Source organism: Myotis myotis, unplaced genomic scaffold, assembly GCF_014108235.1.
Source record: "Myotis myotis isolate mMyoMyo1 unplaced genomic scaffold, mMyoMyo1.p scaffold_m19_p_6, whole genome shotgun sequence".
In the NCBI taxonomy this organism is placed as follows: Eukaryota; Metazoa; Chordata; class Mammalia; order Chiroptera; family Vespertilionidae; genus Myotis; species Myotis myotis.
In genome coordinates, this window is record NW_023416368.1 from 74,645,308 (window position 1) to 74,651,579 (window position 6,272).

The following is a 6,272-nucleotide window of genomic DNA, read 5'->3' on the forward strand; positions in this document are numbered from 1 at the left end:
CCCCTGCATCCAGTTGCTAGTGGGCCCACCAGGACTGACTCAGTTCCCAGAACCTGGGAGTGAGGGCAGGGCTTTGTGAGGTCATGGAGTCTGGCTTTCAGGGGGCTTTTTTTCAGGCTCCTTTCCTCCTGGCCCCTCATCTCCAGCTGGGCTCTGGGTCTCTCCCTGACACCTGTTTGGGGACCCTGATCCCTTTCCCACTTTCAACATCTCCCTCATAGCCCATTTGCCTTCTGAAGGTGAGCCTTCTCAGGTTTCCCTGCAAACACCCCTCACCCCCATCCAACATATTCCCCACCCAAGCCCCATTCTCTTCTTCCTCCGGCAGTCAAGGCCTTGTCTCCATGCAAAGGTGCCCTGCATTTGTTCTCTTCACTAGGATCTGGCTTCCTCCTCACTTCTGGTCACTGCCGGTGACTCTGTTTCCAGCACCCTGACTTCGCTTTGGGGTGCAGGAAGGAGCTCGGCAGGGCTGTCTCCATGTGCAGTGCCCGAGGATCCACATGCTGAGATTCTCAGGGCTCCAATCTCTCACTCCTGGCTGGTTTTGTCCTCTGTCCTGGAAGCCCTGGTGTCCACTGGTCACCTGAGGGGCAAGTCCTGCTCTCCCCTGCCTCCCCAAGTATAAACTCCAGCTCGGTGCGCAGGAGCCACAGTGAGGAAAGACGGGGGCATTGGCTGGCGTTGGTGGCTGAGACGTCTGGTCCTGGGGCTGCCTCCACTGGTACCTGGCCAGGTCTCCTCGGCTCTTTGGGTTTGAGACTGGCCAGGGGTTTCTGTCCAGGAATGAGAGCAACCAGGCTCTAGCTCTTACCCCAGTAGGGGGAGGAGTAAGAGCGCCTAAGTTTTCAGCATCTGCCACCTCAACTACTCAGAGCCATCATCCCCGTGGGCCACATGACTCCATCAAGTCTTGTTCCACGGCCCACCTTCCTTACCCTCATGGTCATACTACTACAGGCCCTCAGCGCTCCTCCCACAAGAGGAGAGATTTGGTTAGGATCACATTGTCCCACCCCGGCAGATGATCAGAAACATGGGGATGGGGAGGGGGTGTCCTTTCCTGCTTTGAGGCTGCCGGGCTCCTCATGCAAACTTACCCATTCGTCAGCAACTTTCACACTCTTGTTTATCCATGAAGGGGCTGAACATACGAAGTGCACCCCTGAGCAACATGTAGTTGCTATGTCGCGGGTCCCTTTCTGTCCTTGTCATCTTTGGTGGCTGCCTCTGTTGAACACATATTTACTTCTTGGCTTCTAATAAGCTGTTCTGTCCTGGATGATCGCCTGTCTCTCCACCCATTCTTTCCCCGCCTTCTGTGAAGGCTTCCCTTCCTCTGCTCATCCCCTACTTGTTAGAGCACTCCAGGGTCTGTCTGCATGCCCTCTTTTCTTTCTAGAGCACATACTCCTTTTTGAAAAGAAAAAAATATTTTTATTGATTTTTCTTTTAGAACGAGAGGATGGGAAAGGGAGAGAGAGAAACATTGATCAGCTGCCCCCTAATAGGGATTGAGCCTGCAACCTGGGCACATGCCCTGACCAGGAATAGAACCAGCAACCTTTTGGTGCATGGGATGACACTCAACCTCTGACCAACACCAGCCAGGGCCACATATTCCTTTTGAAAATTCTAATACAGCTAGAACAGAACCTGAGATCTATGCTCAATACGTTTCCAAGTGCAGAGTGCAGTGCTGTTAATGATAGTCACCCTGTTGTACACCGACCTCTAGAACTATCCATCTTGCCTAATTGAAGCTTTATGCCTCTTGCTGAGCAACTCTCCATCCTGCTCTCTCCCCAGACTCTGGAAATCACCATTCCACTGCCTGACTCTGTGAGTCTGACTAATTTAGATACCTCATGGGAGTGGAATCATGCAGTGTTTGTCCTCTGTGACTGGCTGATTTTTTTCTATTGGGCTAAAATACACATAAGATTGACTTTTTAAGTGAGTTCAGTCAGTAGCGCTATTCATGTTGTTGGGCAGCCATCCCCCCAATGCATCTCCATCGCTTCCCCAACTCCCCAGCTGAAACTGTCCCCATAAAAACTGCCCATTCTTCCCTTCCCCCAGCTCCTTTCCACCACCGTTTACTTCCTGTCTCTATGAATGTGAGTACTCTGGGTATCAGTGATAGTGGAATTATACAGTGTTTTCCCTTTTGTGACTGGCTTCTTTTCTGGATGGGAGTGTTTGTGACAGTTCTTGTCCTTTGCTGCCATTGTATATGGGGCATACTGGGGCAGATTCTTTGATTTTTAGAGCTTTGGGCCATGAGGGACCACATCTTAGACATGATAGAGAGAAGAGCATCACCCAGAGTCCTTTGTGTCCCTTAGTGGGAATGTGAATATGAAAGCAAAGGACTGTACTTATGGATGATGGGTAGTTCAAGAGGGTGGATCCTGGCAGATACTGCTTTTGGTCTGTTCCATATTTATTCTCCCCTAGTCTTACCATAGAACCCCAGTTTTCCCAAGGGCAGCAATGTGCACAGCCAAAAAACATGTCCCTGCCTCCCTTGCAGATAGTAGTGGTCATGTGACATAGCTCCTGGATAAGTTTTCCAGCCTTTGAAAGTCCATTTGAACTTTATCTCTTTCTTCTGATTTGGAATGCAGAGGCGATTGCCGGAGTACCAGCAGTCATATTGCAAACACGAGAATGAGAATCCTATCCAGGTCCCTGAGGACAGCCAAGGTCTGCTGCACCAGCCACTGGCTATTGACCTCTGCACCTTTCATGATATGAAAGAAAACACACACACACACACACACACACACACACACACACACGCACACGCACACGCACACACATCTTGTTAAGACACTGTTATTTGGGTTTAGAGTTACACGTAGCTACCTACACTCAATCTCTCAGTGCTAGAGACACTAAGTTCTAAGACTCAAGTTGGGTCAAATCAGGTCATGAGATGGACCAGGCAATGAGGGGTTCTTGTTCACAGAAGTAAAGCGATTTGCCAGAATCAGGAAGTGGGGGCGTTTAGGTTGCAGGATATGTCCCCTGGTCACCAATGTGAGCTGCACGTCCGACTTCCTGTCAGGACCCTGAGAAAGAGACAGTCTGTCATCTTGGGAGACTGTTTTGGGCTGGAGGAGGATGGGAATTCTCATTAACATGAAAGGAGCCCATCAAGGACAAACCATCATGATGAGCCAAGATTCTACCCCATTGTGGACACTTCTCAGAAGATAAATTTAGCCTTTGTGACGTGCAGCCTGTTAGACAGGTAGGAACCCTTCATTTTCCTGGGAAGGACCCCTGGAGGTGGGGTGGGGGAGACAGTGGAAAAAGGTCATTTTTAGGGCACAGTAAATCTCCGCATGTTATTCATTCATTCACTCATAAAAATGTTTATTGCGCATTGAAGAGTCGCCATCCTATTAAAAGCATGAGCTACAGAGATGCCTGTAAAGTCTTCTATGACGTGGCCCTGACTTCCCCTTCCCGTTTCCCAGCACTGTCCTCCTGTCCTCACGCCTCCTCTGCTTTATCTGCTAGACATTCCAGGCCTTGGGGCACCTCCTTCTTGGGATCTTTGTATCTTTCATTGCCTCTGTCTTGAAGATTCTTCTCCCAGGTCTCTGCTCAGCGAACTCACTTCACTCAGGCCTTGCCATCCTCAGAGACGATCCCTGTCCCCATCACACCTTTACGGTGGCAGTCCCTTCCTCTCTCTAGCCCCTCATTCTGCTTTCTTTTCCTTCACAGCATTACCACCCTCCACATGTTTATTACTATATGTTTGCTGTCCCTGACAGGAATGGAGTATCCATGAAGGCGGGGTATTGGCTTTGCTCACTGAGGGGACACCTTGCCTAGAAGACTGTGTGGTGGGAAGCAGATGCTCCACGTGTATTTACTGAACATGGGCCTTGCCCCCAACATGTGCCCACTCCAGGGAGGAGTAGGCTGTGTCACAGATGTGCTGTCTAATGTAGTAACAGTGCATGGTGAGAAAGGGGGGGCATGGAAGAGAGAGGGGCGACCAGTCCAGATGGGGATGGCTTCTTGGAGAAACTGACACAGCCCTTGTGCCTGGGGATAATAAGGTATTGTCTGGGAGAGAAAGAAGTTGAGGACCTTGGGGGTAGGAGAGATGAGGGACCTGCCGTTGCAGGATGGGGGCAAACACAGTGGAGGAGGCTGGGGTCTGAGGGGAGGCCACCGTGGGAAGTCCTCAGCGGTGGGGAAGGGAGAGGATCAAAGGCTTTGACCTGCAGGGGTGTGTCAGAGTCACTTTAAACTGTCCTTCCTCACCCCCAAAGTCACAGTTGTCTATTCTACACATGGGTCTGATTGGGGAGAAATCAAGATCAATGTAGGACAGAAAGGTAGCAATTCAAATATCACTCTGTGAAGGATTGGGAATGTGGAAGTAATAAATGAGACTTGGGGGCAAAGGGAGAAAAGTTCTAGCCCCCCAAATTCCTTCAGAGATAAGGGATAGGTGCTGAGTTTTCCACCCAGGTGGGTGGGGTTGGAGTCTGTTTAACTGCTTCTCCAGGAGAGAGAGGGACCCCAGTCTGATTTCAATAGCAAGGCAAGGATAATGTCCTCACTGAGAGCAAGGGGTGGGGATGGGGTGCAGGCCAGTGGGGTGAGCAGAGGTTCGGAAGAGCAGCTGTAGAGACGATGAGCAGGCTGGGGATGGATGCAAGGAGAGCCCTGGATCTCCCAAGCCCCAGCTGCGGGAAAGCTTAATTCAATCAAAGCCTTCACCACACTGAGCGAAGGACTCAGTCAAGGTCTGCAGTTTCCCTGAGGGCCTCTCTCGAGAGGAGGGTATAGCAGGGAGGCCAGAGGGGCCGGGGACCTGAGGCTGGCAAGGAGGGAGCCTGGGAGCCCGCCAGGGGAAAGGAGAGACTGGAGAATTTGCACATCAGCCCATTAGAGCACATTTTGTTTCTTTGGCATCTCCAGTGCTTAGAACAGCATCAGACACATAACAAGAAATGGATTAATATTTGTTAAATTAATGAGAGAAACAAGTTCCGGGATGATTATAATTTTGCTGCCCATGGCCCCATTGGTTCCCAGTTTGCAACTGGTCAGACACTTCCACACTGAGCTGAGGTCCACGAAGTCCTGCCATATTCGCTATTCTGTTATAATCCAAGAGCTAAAGAAGGTTCAGGAGAGTGTTGGGAGTAGGGTGGAGGAGATACAAAAGTTGAAAGGACCACATTCTAACTGTGTGATGTCATTTGTGTTATGAGCTGAATGGTGTTCCCCACAGAGCCCTGTGTTGAAGCCCTCATCCCAGTACCTCACAATGTGACAGCATTTGGAGATGGAGCCTTTAAATGAGGTCAAATGGTGGGACCTAAACCAATCTGACGTGTGTCCTTATGAGAAAAGATTAGGACACAGACCCTGGCAGAGGGAAGACCATGTGAGGACATGGGGAGAAGATGGTCATCTTCAAGCCAAGGAGAGAGGCCTCAGAAGAAACCGGTCCTGCTGACACCTCGGGCTTGGACTTCCAGCTTCCAGAACTGTGAGAAAATACATGTCTGTTGCTTAAATCGCGAAGTCTGTGGCACTTTGCTATGGCAGCCTGAGCAGGCTCAGACAATGTGGACATCGGGCCTTTGTGGGTGGGATGGGAGAGATATGCACAATTACAAGAAGGTTCCTTCCTTTCAAAGAAAGGCGGAGGATGCTGTGACTTGTAGGGCAGGGAAGTGCTTCTCAAACAGTCTTTGGGGAAGAAATGGTTTGTTTGTTTTTTAAATTTCCAATCTGAAGGTCAGTATGTAAAAGAACACAATAAAATGGATTACTAGAAAACATATTATCCCCGTGCCGCCAGCTGACCGGCGCTGGTGCTTCTTGGCCATGAGGTGGGTGGTGACTGAGAGCAGGAGAAGCAGCAGCAGATGCTGGTGCCTAGAGGCTGTCACGTGAGCTGCGGGAGGCTTCTCAGAGCCAGAGCCCTGTGGTCATGAGGAAGCAGGACAAGCACCCAGGGGCTGAGGCCCATGGGCCCTGGGGTTAGGGGAGGGCAGAGGCTCCAAGAAACAGGGACCCACTGCTCCATGGAAAACACCTGTGGCTTAAGGATGTAGTTCATTTTTAAGGGCAGGCAGGCCTCACAGGAAGGATGGAGCCGTATGTTTATTGCTTATTAGTCTTCTCCTTGTGGCTAGAATGCACTCTCACTGCCCCATTTCCTGGCAAAGAGGCAACACATCAACTTGCATTTCCCCCAAGAAACACAGGGCCCATCCAGCCTCTCT